Source organism: Canis lupus, chromosome 28 (genome assembly GCF_048164855.1).
Source record: "Canis lupus baileyi chromosome 28, mCanLup2.hap1, whole genome shotgun sequence".
Classification (NCBI taxonomy): domain Eukaryota; kingdom Metazoa; phylum Chordata; class Mammalia; order Carnivora; family Canidae; genus Canis; species Canis lupus.
The window spans coordinates 7402020-7418722 of NC_132865.1; the positions used below are offsets into that span (position 1 = coordinate 7402020).

Genomic DNA, 16703 nt, shown 5'->3' on the forward strand with positions numbered 1-16703 from the left:
CATAAAATCTGACTGGGACAAATAAACAGTGGTGTTTATTTTGCAATCCACATCAATAATTGCAGAGGTACAAGGCTTCTATCTGAATTGTTTAAATGATAAAGGAGCAGATATTCATTTTCTCAATAACCCAGATTGTTTAAAGTCCCAGCAAAGTTGTCATTTCTGTAGTACCCATTATATGTAAATATAACTTTATTGGGATATTCCTAAATAGTTCTACTTAAATCAACTTAATTTTAAAAAGCTCTTTCTCCCTTATGTTAATTTTGGTTTTGTTTTGATATCTCACAATACAAACAAGGAAGGATATTGGTAAGTGAATGAAAATAAATGTCAGAAGAATGGAGGATAACAGAAGACCTAAGAAATATTTTGGAAGGACAAAATAAAATGGTTCTTCCATTTAATCTTTGATTAATGGCACAAAAAAGACGACTGACAACTGGCTTTCGAAAGAGTCTAACAGAACTCTGAACTTCCACCAACCACAGCTTGACCTCAACCTCACATCCTTTAGTTCATTAGATGGAACAGAGGAGAGATAATGAGAGACCAGAGAGTTCACAGAAGTCACTGCTGCTTTAACAGCATAAAAACAGTGTTCACAAAATCCTCTCCAGGAAGCTTTCACTAGAGATCACACTTCAAATGTTTGATCATTTCTTTCTTCTTTTGTATAGAGTAAGCAAGGAAGAGAAAAAAATCTTTACAAAAGCATAACTGGATATTCATACTGGCCTCTCAATCGTTTCTTCTCTAGGAGATAGCTGGTGATGTGAAAAGTTGATGGATTAAGCAAAAACCTTCCTCTTCAAACAAATATTACAGAATAAATTTGCCTTCTTGGCACATATTTGGTTGAAAATACATAATATCTACTTTGTTTTCAGCATGTTTTAAATATGAAAATAAAAGAGGATAAAAGAATATTTGAATATTCTAAGTATATTTTTTAATTTTTTTTCTTTTTGGAATATTTGCATAGACTTTGTCCCATTTCCAGAGTTTTACCATACAGAATGTTTGGAATATTTTAACAAAGATTTAGATTATCACTTGATAACCTACGGCTATCTGTTGCTATGTATTGTAGGTAATACTCTACATCGATGGTATAACTTTATTTCAGCAATTCTGCTTTTTATTGAGGGCCAGAATACTTCTTTAACAGGAGTCCCAACTGAAAATGAACTGATATTCAGAGTTCAATTATTTCTAAAAAGCTGTGTATAGACAGCCACAGGGGTTTAGTAGCCAAGTACAGGCATGGGGAATTTCCAGAAGGTTAAAAACAACTGTTAAAAGAACACTTGTGAAATTCCATAAGGGAATAAATATTAAGGAAAAAAAATAACACAAACAAAAAGAGGGAATAATGATGGTAGTATGATGTTTTGTCCTCAATCGGACATCATGAAGAGGAAGTGCTACTTTTAATATTCCCAAAATTTTGCAATACTTCCTACCAGTTAGTCCTTCACAGATATATAAATATTCTGTTAATTGGCTCTGCACCCACAGGAACAGTGGTGAATTATCACCTGGGTTCATGTATTTCAGTAAACACGGCAATGTAGGATCTGGCAAGAAATCAGTACTGAGCAAGGCAATAGAATTATATAGGACCCTAGCTTTGGAGACTCAGATACAATTAGGGACTCTGTAGGAGGCTAAAATCCTACATAAGGAAGGAGTTCTAGGTCAATGGAATTTGAGAATTAAGAGATTTGCCATACACCATAGTATCAATTGTTAATACTAAATTGTATACTTAAAATTTTGCAAGATGGTTTATCTTATATTGTATTACTGTCACAAATTAATAATAAAATAATAAAAAGAAACTTTTAGACGTTATGGGTATATTTATGGCATAGATTGTGGTGATGGTGTCACAGATATATACTTCTTTCCAAACAAGTTGCATATATTATATATGTTTGCTTTTTCTATGTCAATTATATCTCAATAAAATGGTTAAAGATTAAAATGTCATTCAGTATCTCAGTCTATTAACAAGAAGAGAATTGCTCTGATGAAATAAAGTTAGGATGGAACAGGGTGGAGGAAAATGTTTAAGTTACATCCCACTGATAAGTATGTCATTAAAAACAAATGACTCTCTGAAGCAGTCGCTGAAATGCATTAGCACATTTCTTACCCAACCAGGATCAATTCAGTAAAACAGTTCCTTATTGCTTAAGTGACTAAAGAATTTATAATTGTACCTCTAAGAACACAGAAATGTGTAAATCTGTAATAAGTAAGTTTCTGTCTTGTAATTTACCCACAATTGTGATAAGTTTTGGGGGAAAAAATTTTAATTGACATACTATAATATATGGTATTTCACTATAATAGGAAATAATGTCATAATGGAGTATGATGAACATTATCAGCAAAATCCACCCTTAGATCATATGCAAAGCATAATTTTTCTGGACATGTATTTTCTGCTAATCAAATTTCACTGTTTTGGGGGGAATATAAAGATATTTATTGTCATATTTCAAGGAATGTTGTGTTCTCTTTGCAAATTTATAATTTAAATTATTGTCACCAATTCTATTGCAAATATGTAATATTTTACCATGGTAGTATTTCCTGCTCCTAACATCTTAAAACTCAAAGATTTTGTTTTTATAGTTCCCTTCCCCCAAAATAATACTATGCAAGCAAAATTTTGAATTTTAAAAATTTTAGTCAAAATGGTAAATAAACCATCTTGCTCTAATCAGTACAGATGTTCACTAGTCATGATTTACTCTGGAGAGCTATTTATTTTGCCCTGCTGGGTAAAAAGCCTACATTTTGAAAATGTGGTTTTGTAAAATTTTATAAAATAGGCCACAGCTTTCTCTTGACTGTATAACAAATCAACACATTGAAGCCCTTGTTTATAATGGCACATTTGTATGGCGAGCAAAATCATAGACATTTGGATCAATTATGTACAAACAAAGGAGGGATGGAATAGTTAGTGCTAAAGAAATTACTTCCCTCTCTTCAGAGCAAAATGCCATGTGAAAAGTCCAATAAAACTGGATTGGTTTTAAACTCTATAACTTGGAAATACTATTTTACAAACTTCTTGCTTCCTTTTAAAAATAGCCTAAGAATTTTTTTTTATCAGAAATCAGTGAAGTGCTCTTCTCACTTGAGAGTAGGTACTTGACACTCTGATGCTGCATACTCATCTCAGCTATAGTATTTAACAGTAAAACTTACTGAGCTAAGGAAGGAAGAAAAATAAGTGGTGACAAATAACCATCTGAGAATGTCTGATTGTTCTTCAGAGTAACTGACTGTTCTTCTCACTGAAGTTACATATATAAAAAAGGAGCATATAAATTAAGAAAACATTTGCTATGAAAAAAGTCAGCATGATTCAGACACTAATATTAATATTCCTCATTTGTAAAGTATATTAGATGTTCAGTAATAGTGGATGTGAATGAAAGTTTACTTTTTTGGCACAAAGGTATTTCCTTCATCCTAAACTTCCATTTCCAATCCAGTTGAAGAAAATTTCCTGGTCTCCCAAAATATTAAATGTAAGGGATAATTATTTTAAAAGTTTATAAATTATACTATTGCTTGCTGCAATTATATATTTATTTGTCTGTAAATAAAATGTTAAATAAGATATATTTATTTTTATTTACCTTTAACAAGCACATCCTTTTGGGAATCTGCTGGGAAGTGTAGTGAAAGTGATTTCAAAATTAGGAAACATAATGTCTGCCCTCAAAGATTTAAATGACACAATAATGGGAGATACAAAGCTCAAATGGCAGAAACATTTCAGGTCATGGAATTTACCTAATGAAAAAAAGAAAATTTTCAACTTTCTTGAATATTCTGTTTTAAGACCAAATTTATCTGGAGTTAGATATTTAATCTTAGGATAAACATGTGAAATTGGGGTTTTCTCTGTCAACTAGAGGGTTATTTGCCCTACTTTTCTCAGTTACTCAGAAAGCTTATATAGGGCCAATCACTTATCTTAAAGAAAAGTTGTCTAGTACTTTGATGTCATCTGACATTATGTTCTGGTATGTATTACATTTCATCTGCTCTTTCAGTTGTCTTCCATTGCTTCATGCTGTCAACTTCTGAGGAATCTTGTTAAAATATACAATCAGGTTCAATAGACCTGGCCTGGGGCCTAAAATTCTACATTTTTAACAAGCTCCCAGAAGAAGCTACTGCTCCTGTTTCTACTGGTCTGGGTGTGGATCATGCTGTACGTAGTTAGACTCTGAGGAATAATCCTTATACTGTAATGGTCCCCTGTCACTGGTTGATGATATCCTGTAGTCCTCACTCTTGACTACAAAACTGATTCAGATTTGGTTCCATATCCCAGAATGACAGAAAAATAAAACTTGTCTCATGTTATAGAAATTTTTTTTCATATGCCTACACATGCTCAATAGCCATTTGTAATCCACTTTCTCAGACCATGTTACCTGTTTGTCTGATAGCCCAGTTTCTGCCTAAAGGATTCCAGAAAATATCCACTCTAAGGGAGTTTTATCTCCCTTCAAATAAATTATTAAGCAAGATGGGCAAGATGCAGGACCTTTTCTCAGAAACTAGTTCCTAGTTTCTATTCTCAGAATTATACCTAACTAGGAAACCTCATTTCTCCTTGGGTGAGTAGGCGAACTGGGTCAAATAATCTACAAGTCATTTTCAATTTATTGTTTATTCGAGGGTCTTAGTTTTGGAGATTCAAAAATAATCATCTTCTTTTGTTCTTTATAATCTATTATTTCTTCCATTCTCCCAGGCATAAATGGCAGTTTTAGTTTAAAAGGGGAAAGGAAAAAGGTAAATAAGATTATAAAAAATAAAAAACATAATTGTTAACTCATTACCCACACTATAGCAGAGTCAAAATTAACACAATTCCTTCTCAATATTGGATAATTTTTCAAATATATTTTAGTTCATATCTGGATATATGGGAAAACAAAGAAATTCTTCAGAAGCCATAAAGTACCAGGAAACAAACCAATAAAAATTTTTATCTGATGCTATTGCTGGAAATCCAAAACCTGAGATTTGTGAGGCCATAGAAGTGTAAAAAGGTCTATACATAAAGGTCCTACCAAGTATATCCCTGTACAAATTTCTTAATTCAAGTTCACATTTGTTTGGGATGGGAATTAGAATATAAATAATCTCTGGGAAAACACAGTCTTTGAAGAATTTCCACAGAGTTCACAAAGATTAACATAACCAAAAAAGAAGTAAACAACAACAAAAATCACTAAATAAAGAGTCAAGCTGCTAGGTAAAAGCATGAGCAGAAACCAAAAAGTATAGAAATGAAGAAACAGAGGTAAAAAGGATAAATATCTAAAAAGATATTTTGAAAAAAATAAATTGGAAAATTCAATTGCCCTATTACACACAAAAAAATCAAATTAAAATATTCCTTTTCACACTTTTGCCCACATTCAAACAAATCAGCAGAACTAATTAACTTTGCATCCATGTTTTAGAAGATATTAAGAGAGCAGATAATATCAAATTTCCCAAGTGCCTTCACAGAATAGAAAAAGAAGGTATGCTGTAATCTTATTTTATGATGTTATTATTGCTAAACCACCCAGACAAGGTCAACAATTGAAAATAAAATCAAAACCAAAATTTATTAAATATTTATATGTAATAAGAAAATTATTAAGAATCAAAAAAGTAGTACATTATAAAAAAGGAAAATACAATAATATATTGGATTTATTCCATAAATGCAAGATGTTTCAAAATTATATCTGTGTATAAAATCAACTAAAGGAGAAAAATTATCCATATGACTATCCCAATTAGCAAATAAAAAAACTTTAAAAAGCAAACCAGCATTAATGATAAAATTCCTAGCAAATTAGAAAAGATAGGAACTATTTGACCCAAAAAGCAATTAGAAAAAAGGTATCCAATGGCATATTAGAAGCATTTCATTTTAAACCATGACCCAGTATAATAAAGGACATAAAAATGTATATAGAAAACAGCTTAAAATTATATAGAGACAGATCCTCTGTGGATAAAAGAATTTAGGAAGATTACCCAATAATAAGATATTGAATACTCTAAGTTTAAAAATGTACTCATTTTGTTTAAGTATAATTTTCCCTATTTTGTTGCTATCTGTGTCCTTTTATAATTCATTAAGCTTCTTTAAATTGATTATTTTGAAGAAAGACAAACTGAGAAACAGACTCTTAATTATAGAGAACAAAAAAAAAAAAAAATTATAGAGAACAAACAATGGTTACCAGAGGGAAGGTCTGTGGTGGGATGGGTGAAACAGGCACTGAGGATTAAATTTATGGTGAGCATTGAATAGTATATAAATTTGTTGAATCACTATATTGTACAGCTGAAGTTAATATAACAATATATTAACCATACTGGAATTAAAATGAAAAACTTAACTAAATGGAAAGACATCCCACATTTATAGATTGGAAGACAATATTGGTGACATGTCCATTCTACTCTCAATGAACCACATTCAGTGTAATTTCCATCAAAATCCCAGTGATATTTTTTAAAGAAATAAAAAAAATTCTAAAATTAATTTTTGAATAGTCAAATTAATTTTTGTCCTATCTTGAGAGAAAGGACAAAAGTGGAGGTATGACATTTTCTGATTTCAAACTATATCACAAAACTAAGGTAAACAAAATGGTATGGTACTGCCATAAAAACAGACATAGACAAACAGAACAGGAAACCCCAAAATAAACATACATGTATAGTAATTCATCTTTGACAAAAGTGTCAATAAAATACTCTATAGAAAGAATTCTCTTCAACAAATAGTATCGATGGAAACTGGATATCCTCATGCAAAAGAATGCAATTGGACCTTATACACCATACATAAAAATAAGCATAACATGGATTAAAGACTTAACCATAACTGAACGAGATTTTTCTTGAAAAAACATTTTTAAAATATTTTGAAACCGCTGTTACAGAAAACGTAGAGGGTTGCTTTTCCTCCCTCCCTCCCTTCCTTCCATAGAAAGAGAGAGAGAGGCAGAGACACAGGAGGAAGGAGAAGCAGGCTCCATGCCAGGAGCCCCACGTGGGACTCGATCTCAGGACTCCAGGATAGCGCCCCAGGCCAAAGGCAGGCGCTAAACTGCTGAGCCACCCAGGGATCCCCGGTTGCTTTGTTTTCAAATCATTTTAAATAAGAGGTGTTTTCAAAGCAGAGTGAAAGGTTGAACGCGCAGCAATTTTTTTTCTGATGCTAGAAAAAGAAAATGCAATGACTAACTATGATTAAGTTGTTCTCTAAATGTAAAGAAAATACAAATTTCATACTCCCACACTAAAAATGTGTCCACTTGTAATTTATATTGACTTTTACCATTTATGCCTGTTATTAAAATTAATGTAGGAGTGATGCCACAAAGATAACAACATAGGCCATTCCTAATTTCACTCCCAGTTACATGCTGACCACATTAACCTTCCCCCAGGCTAGTACAGCACCAAACACAGAGGCCCAGAAGTCTCTCTTTTGAACATATGGTTTCAATGATGGGAAAGAGAGCCCAGGGCGGACACCCAGCTCCCCCAGTATCACAGATTGTGACTTGGGAGCCTCTGCTGTGGTTTTACTCCATGGGAATTTCAGGAGAGTCTGTGGGGCTTGACTACTGGGAATCTGATTGTGACAGTGAAGTGGGTGGAGGGACTTACAACAACTAGCACTAGCATTCAGATCTTGGGAGAATGAGTTTCTACCTGCAGAGCCCAAGTAGTAGATCCATCCAGCCACCTTTGCATATTTGGAAAATGAAGTCAGTAGCACAAGCTAACCAGGAAACTACAGACTGGCCTACTGCTGAATTTGGATCCCTCACCCTGTCTGACCAGGAGTCTGGCAAGAATTCAAGAAGTTGCACGTTTGAACAGAGAGGCCAGCAGGCAGAGGGATCACCTAGAGATAAAAGGCAATGCCAGGTGTGCAGGTTGCCCTTCTACACCCAGGCAAGGGAGTTAATTCATAGCCCTGCTCACTACTGAAGGTAGCTCCTGATCCTCCCAACCAGAAACTGTGACTGGAAAAATTTAGGAAAGCCATGGAGGTGGCCCTTATTCCTGCCCAACTAGAGTAGCTGACTCATAGCTCAGTCCAATAATGAGGTCTGGTTGCCCCAGACCTGCCCAACCAGAAAGCATGACCAGAACTGTAAGCTATATTACTCAGAAACATTTGAGCTGAGGCCAGCAGGCAGAACCAAAATAATGTAGAGCAAATACTGGTTCTATTTGGCAGGAAATTTGGGGTGCAGTTCAGCTTGAGTTAAGAACACAAACTAAGAGTCAAACTACCCTTAGAACTGGTTCTCCCACTGCATTCACACAGGGAAGCTAATTCATTACATTTCTCATTGCTGAAAACATCCTTCAACCCACCCAACCAAGGAAACTGAAGAGAACACACAGGGATGTAGTCCCTCCAACAGCCTAGTTTACACTGGTACTCATACAGAAAGCATCACTTTCTGTGTGATCATGGCTTTTGCTCAGCTGTCAAAGGAAGTCAGTGCATACTCTTGCCTGATTTGGGTTCCCAAGCCAACCCTTCCTGTTGCCCTGCCAGAGGAAAAAAACTAATTTATAGTTCTACTTACTGCTGAGAATGATACCCAGGCTCAACCATCTAGGAAGCCTGACCAGAGAACACAGGTAAACATAAAGCCTACAGCCTAGCATGGTCAGGAAACTAAGCCGTAGTCCTATCCAACTATTCTCCACCAGTAGCACCTACTTAACCCAACCTTAGAGCTCAAGCAACAGTCTTGCTCCAAATCAAACCAGATAGTAAGCCCCACCTGAAAGGTGTTCCAGCAAACAGGTCCAGAAATCCAAACTGATCCGATTTGTGAAGAACCATCTGCCAAAGTGAACCTGTGAAGTCTGTATAAGGAGACGGCTTACTGAAATGAAGAGATACCAACATAAAAAATCAGCATCACGAGAAATCAAGTAAATATTATACCATCAAATGGGACTACTAATGATCCAATAATTGATCCTAGAGAAAAATAATCTATGCACTATCAGACAAAGATCTCAGAATAGTCCTCTTAAAGAAGTCTGGTAAACAACAAGAACACAGAGAACTAAGGAAAATTAGAAAAATTATGTGAGAATAAAAGGAAAATTGCAACAAAGAAATAGGCACCATTAAAATCTCACACACAAAAAAAATGGAAATTTTAGACCTGAGAAGTGTGATGACAGAACTGAATAATTCAACAGAGTTTCAAAAGCACACTCAACCATACAGAGGGAAGAATCAGTGACCTAGAAGATAGGACATTTGAAAATATGCAATCAGAAGACAGAAAAAAAATGAAAAAGAGTGAAGAAAGCCTCTAAAACTTATAATAAATAATCAAAAGACATAGTATCTGCATTATGGGAATTCTAGAAGGGAAAGAGATAGAAAAAGGAGCAGAAAGTACACTTAAAGTAATGAAGACTGAAAACCTCCCCAGGAAGAAATTGCCATTAGATCCACAAGGCCGAAAGTATCCCAGATAGGTTGATCCTGATTCTGCTCAAGCCTTTTTCTAATATCTAATAAAAAAAAAAAAGTCATCCTGTTCAGATAAATTTATCTTTTAGTTTTCTATAAAAGCTAATTGATCCAGAGCTTATAAAAATTTTGATTACTTTTGTTGTTGCTTTTGGACCCAAATAGGCAATGTTCTAATAAAAAAGGAGGTAAGTCATATTGTGGAAGAATAATTCTACTCTTCATAGGAACCACAAAGTTCCTGTTTTTTTAAGGTTTCTTTAGCCATTTGTGTATTCATTGACAAAGGATTTATAAATGCCTCATATATAAAATAAATTTTATTTAACTGTTTTATAAAAATATACTATTACTTAGAAGACAATTATTTGTTCATTTTCTGTTTACTTTGCAAAAAAAAAAAAAAAATTCCCATCTGAACTTCTTTGATCCTAAAGTAAATATTGCTGTTGATCACTCCTCCTTTTATGTCAGGCTAGTTAAATGACCTTAAGAAAACTTCCAGTGGTATTAAAATTCCCTTACACAGATTCCAATGTAATTGGAACTTGATATTATTTCATATATAAAAAATAATCCCTATACTCAAACTTTTATATCATTTTATTCTTTCATTTGCTGAGACAAATTATAAAAATAAAAGTATTATTTTTAAGTAAAAAAAAAACCTAACATATCTAAAAGGGGAATTCAACAGCAATACAATAATAGTTGGGGACTTTAATACCCCACTCTCAACAATGAAAATATCATTTAGTCTGAGAATCAATACAACAGAAAATTTAAACAACACTGTAGACCAAGGGGACCTAACAGACATATATATAACATTCTATCTAACAACAGCAGAATGCATATTTTTCTCAGGTACACATAGAACATTTTCTAGGATAGACCATATATTGGTCCACAAAACAATTTCTTCACAAATTCAAGAAAACTGAAATCATACCAAGGGCCTTCTCTGCCTACAATGTTATGAAATTAGAAATCAAAAAGAGGCAAACTAGAAAATTCACAAATCAGTGGAAATTTCTTGAACAACCAAGAGATCAAAACAAAATACATGGAAATAGAAATAGATCTTGAGACAAACAAAAATGGTACACAACATAACAAAACCTAGTTTTGTAGTTTTAAGAAGGAAGTTCACAGCAATAAATCATTAAGAAGCAAGAAAGGTTGCAAATAAACAGTTTTAATACTATACCTTCATGAAATAGGAAAAAGAATAAATCTAGCCCCAAATTAGAAGAAAACAAATAAATATTACAGGAGAAATAAGTGAAATAGAGAACAGAAAAATAGAAAATTCTAACCAAAATAAAAGTTAATTTTTTGAAAAGATAAACAAAATTGGCAAACTTAGCGTGACTAACCAGGAAAAAAGAAATCAGCAAAAGTATAAATGAGATAGGAAATATTACAATTGATACCACAAAAATACAAAGGATCATGAGACTACTATGAGCAACAAAGGATTAAAAGAGGCTACTATTTGCCAACAAACTGGACAACCTTGAAGAAATGAGAAAATTCTTAGAAACACAAAACTAACGATATTGAATCAGAATGCACTAGAAAATCTGAATACACTAGTTAGTATCAGGAGATTAAATCAGTTATCAGATATCTCCAAAAAGAGAAAAGCCAAGACCAGATAGTTTTATTAGTGAATTTTAACAATTTTTTTAAAGTTTTCATATTTTATTTATTTGAGAGAGAAAAAAAAAAAACAGAGGGAGAATTAGAGGGAGAAGCAGATTCCCTGCTGAGCAGAGAGCCTGACATGGGGCTCAATCTCTAGACCCTAAGATCATGACATGAGCTGAGGGCAGATGCTTAACCAACTGAGCCAGCCAGGTACCCTACATATAAAGAAAAAAAAATTAAAGCCAATTATTCTCAAAGTTTTTTTAAAACATTGAAAAGGGAAATTTCCAAACCCATTTTATGAGGCAGCAGTATTCTGATACCAAAGTTGAAAAAGGACACTAGCAGAAAATTATCACCCATTATTCCTGATGAATATAGAGTTTAAAAAATTCTCAATAAAATACTACCAAACAATGCAGCAGCACAGTAAAAGAATCTTTCACCATGATCAAGTGGGATTTATGGCTGGGATGCATGAATGGTGCAATACATACAAATCAATCAACATGTTATATTAATAGAATGAAAGAAAAATACCAGTGAATCATTCAAGAGATACAGAAAAAAATGTTTGATAAAACTGAAATCCATTTATAATAAACACTCTTAACAATTAAGTATAGAAGGAATGTACCTCTCCATAGTAAAGGCCATATATGACAAGTCCATAATTAACATCATACTAAGCAGTGAAAGTCTGATAGCCATCCTCTAAGATCTTGAACAAAAAAGATACCCACTCTCAGCACTCCTATTCAACATGGTCCCAGAGGTTCTAGAGAGCAATCAGGCAAGGAAGAGAGTTAAAAAGAATCAGAAAGAAGGAAATCAAACAGTCTCAATTTAAAAATGATATGATTTTATATATAGAAAACCCTAAAAACTCCTCCAAAAAACTCTTACATAAAATAAAAAAAAAATCAGTAAAGCTGCAAGAAACCAAAGTAATATACAAAAATCAATGATGTTTCTATACATTAACAACAAATCTTAAAAAGAAATAAAGAAAATTATCTCATTTACAATAGCATCAAAAACAATAAAATCCACTTAGGAATAAATCTACTTTAAAAACTATAAGACAGTGATGAAAGAAATTGAAGAGGACACAAATAAATGGAAAGGTATCCCATGTTCATGGATTGTTAATATGCCAATACTAACAAAAATCATCTATAGATTCAATGCAATCCCTATTGATTATCCAATGGCATTTTTTCAATGGCATTTTTTATAGAAGTAAAAGAAAATTCTAAAATTTATATGAAACTGTGAAAGAGCCCATATAGCCAAAGCAATCCTGAGAAAGCAGAAGGCATTATGCTTCCTGATTCCTAGCTATATTATAAAGTCATAGTAATTAAAACAGTATGGTACTGTCATAAAAACAGACACATAGACCAATGAAACAAAATTGAGAATCCAGAAATAAATTCAAGAATATTTCATCAAGTTCTACTTGGTAAGGGAGCTTAGAATACTTAAAGAAGTGAGTCTCTTCAATAAATAGTTCTAGGAAAATTGGATATTCACATGTAACAGAATAAATCTGGACCTCTTACACCACTCACAAAAATTAACTAGAAATGTATTAAAGATTTAAATAAAGACCTAAAACCAGAAACTTCTAGAAGTAAATATAGGGGGGATCTCATTTTTGTGGGTCTTGGCAAGGATTTTTTGGATAGATCTAAAGCACAGACAACAAAATGAAAAATAAACAAGTGGGAGTACATCAAATGAAAAAAATTCTGCACAGCAAAAGAAACAAATGAAAAGACTATGAAATGAGAAAAAAAAATTTGTAAATCAAAGATCTGATAAGGAGTTAATATTTAAAATATGTAAGAAACTCATATAATTCAACAGTAAAAAAACAACAAATACCCAGTTAAAAAATAGGAATTTTTCCAAAGAAGACATGCAAATGGCCAACAGGTACATGAAAAGATGCTCAACATCAGTAATCATTAAGGAAATGCCATTCAAAAACCACAATGAGATTATCACCTGTTAGAATGGTTGGCATCAAAAAGACAATAGGGGCACCTGTATGGCTCAGTAGGTTAAGCATCTGCCTTTGGCTCAGGTCATGATCCAGAGTCCTGGATGGAGCCCCGCATCAGGCTCTGCTCAGTTGAGAGTCTGCTTCTCCCTCTGCCCTTCACACTGCTTGTGCACTCTCTCTTTTGCACCATCGGTAGTTTATAAATTGGTGTGGCCACTATGGAAAATAGTATGGAGAATCATCAAAAACTGAAAAATAAAATTGCAATATGATCCAACAGTCCTACGTCTGGGAATATAGCTGAAGGAAATAACACTATGTTTAAAAGATATCTGCAGCCCATAATATAGCAGCATTATTTACAACAAGGCATGGAAACAACCTAAGTGTCCACTGATGAAAAAAAGGATAAAGAAATTATTTTTATATATATATACACAATAAAATATTATTCAGACATAAAAAAAATTAGGGAATCCTGCCTCATAGGACAACATGGATGGACCTTGAGGACATTATGTTAAGTGAATATCAGACAGAAAGATAAATAATATGATCTCACTTATATGTGGAACCAAAACAAAGAAGAAGATATCAGATTTGTGGTTAGCAGAGACCAGGGGTGGAGAAATACAGAAATGAATGATTTGATCCAAAGGCATAAAGCTTCAATTATAAGATTAGTAAGTATGAGAGTTGAAATGTACAGCTTGATGACTTAGTTAACACTGCTTTATGATATATGTGAAAGTTGTTAAAGTAAATCCTAAGAAGTATCATTACAAGGAAAAAAAGGATACCTCATATATTTTTAAATCTATATGAGATGATGGATCTTAACTAAACTTGTTGTAAAAATTTCGTGATATATGAAAGTCAAATAATTGTATTATACACTCTAACCACATTCATTGCTGTATGTCAGTTTTATTTCAATAAATCTGGAGAATAAAATGCAAAAATGAGAGATTGCCCATTACTCATATGATTTTAATAATACTTAAATGAGCTATTTTTTAACATTTGTAACAAATGGTAACAATAGTATACATTTAAATTAATGTATATCAAATTTAAGAACCTAAGAATACGATACAGCATATAAAAATCTTTACTAAGAAGCTTATAATAACTAAAATTCTCAGAAGGATGGAACAAAAAATGGTTTAGAGAAAAATCAAGCAATCTTCCACCATCTCCATGGATTATATGTAAAGCATTCTAAGAAATCCTAATTAAGAGAATTAAAGAGAATTCTCTTACTTTTAGATATCCCTTGGCAAAGAGATTTCATAATTATATTTAGTAATTTTGTTTAGTATTTGCTTAGCTGTTGGGTCTGAAATTTCCTTGTGATTCTTAACTGTAATCTACAAGAATTCTTCTATAGCTTTGGCTGTTATTACATACAAATGAATGAAATTTTTTACCTGTGAAGTAAATAAGTAACTGATGATATTATAGGATCCCCCCAAAAGATTTATTAGCCTGTAATAATTGTAGATCTGGGACATTTTTAAAAGAATATAACCTCTTTTGCAGAAATAAATTATCTGTTTAATATATTGGGTTTATTAGTGATTAAGTATTTTCTATTCATTATTCCTCTTCACAGTTGAAACTTTGACCATATTATGAATAAATGTGAAGACTACAATGAAATATACCTGGGTTTCAGCCTAAGTTCTACTCACCACAGTAATTGAGCTTGAATTCAATATATATACAAGAGAGGTAATTACACTTATCTCCCAAAATTTATATAAGTATTAAATGAGTTGATCATTGTAAAAGTGCCCAGGATATCACCTGCTATAAAATAAATTTAATATTTATTTTTTAATTAAAATTTTCTTCCTCCTTGAACTTTGAGGAATAAAGGCAGTCATATCAAAATTAGTTTCCTTTCCCAGCTAGAATTATTCCTATTATGAAGGGAAAAAAATGACATCAATTCAATTGTCTACCTCTTCCTTGCAGGCACCTCTGAGTTTGATTGTTAGTCTGCACGCTATCTGACTTGGGCACGCATACACATATCCTAAGTAGTCCCAATGCTTTGTAGAGTACACCACAGGAATTACATCCTGCTGTCACTGTCAATGTGAAATGGCTCTGTGAGTTCCCTGATAGGACTGAGAAAGTATATCCACACATGCAACTTTCTTCAGGGAAACTCTCAGTTGGAGTTTCCCCAAGTGCTCAGATTTGTTTCCTAATACACAGGTCTATTACCCTCAGACATCTGGACACTGCAGGATGGCTCTGAACAACAGTTTAATGTGAAATACAGCAAAAGTTTTTTGACAGATCTCTTTTCTTTCCAAGTGAACCTCCTCATGGAGAAGAAAAGACAAACTTAGAGCTAATGATTCTACTAGTAACGGTTTCCATTTGTTCAACTGGCCTAGAATATGTTAGGGAAGAAACATGCCACTTTAAAGGTGCATTTAATATTTTATCGCTCCTTATTTGGATTTTTTAAAATAGTTATCTTTGTGTTTATTTCACCTTACTACAGGGTGATGTGCTTTTGAGGGCAGCTTTCAATCTTATTCAACATTGTATCTTTGGAGTCTACTGACACTGTGGGGAAGTAAAAAATTACTGAAGTGCTGAAGAATGGAATCCGTAAGAATTAATATCAAATAATTTCAGATATTGATGTCCTTTTTTTTCCCTCATCCACTTTTATTCTTAATAATCTATAATCCTGAACCTTTTACTACTCTTTCAGTTCATCCAAGCTGAAGTTTCTATAACCTCTTCATTTCCACAGCCTACTTTTTCCTACTAATTGAAATCATAAAATGGTAATACTTTGTTATTGATTTCATATCATTTTTCTATACACAATTTCTATTTAATTCCACATTTGTTTTTTCAATATTACAACATGTGATGTTTTTCTGGGATTGACAAAAACAAATTAGTTCCACTCATGCTAAGAGTGGATACCAGCTATTTCAAAGCCTTCTGCTGAATGCTATAGTAGGTAAAAGTGTAAAGAAAGCATACAAGTTGCTCTCAAGTAGAACAAATCTTATAGAATTTATGAGAAATGTACATTAACACACAAATATTTTGGGGATTGGGATTTGGACTGGTAAAATAAAAAAAATCAGGGTGATATTCTGAGGAGAGAATGAGGAATTTATAGAGGTTCATAATTGAGATAAAATAGAGAAGTTCTATAAACTGTGATATGTGTAGTTTGCTCAGAAAATAAAATGTGCATGTTTTAGTAGCTTGAGGATTTGGCATGATTCTGAAATATTAAAATCAGTTAAGTTATACTTAACTCAAAAAAGTTATACTTAACTCTTTCACTTTGATATCCCAACCAACAGGTAAAAATCAAACTTCCTTAAAGCCAAGATCAAGATTCTTAATGACAAATCTTGCTGAATTCATTTCATACCTCCTCCTCCTTTGTAGATATGATTTATTAGTTTA

General features: G+C 32.8%; 1 long non-coding RNA gene across 1 annotated transcript in view; it reads left to right on the forward strand.

Moving 5' to 3' along the window:
* The window catches only part of LOC140620150 (uncharacterized), a 145622-nt gene extending 129740 nt beyond the window's left edge, over nucleotides 1-15882 (forward strand). Inside the window, exons 6-7 of the long non-coding RNA XR_012019897.1 lie at nucleotides 14863-14981; nucleotides 15769-15882. This is a non-coding gene — a long non-coding RNA (uncharacterized lncRNA). The remainder of the gene's footprint in view (nucleotides 1-14862; nucleotides 14982-15768) is intronic.
* Nucleotides 15883-16703: the final 821 nt, after the last annotated feature.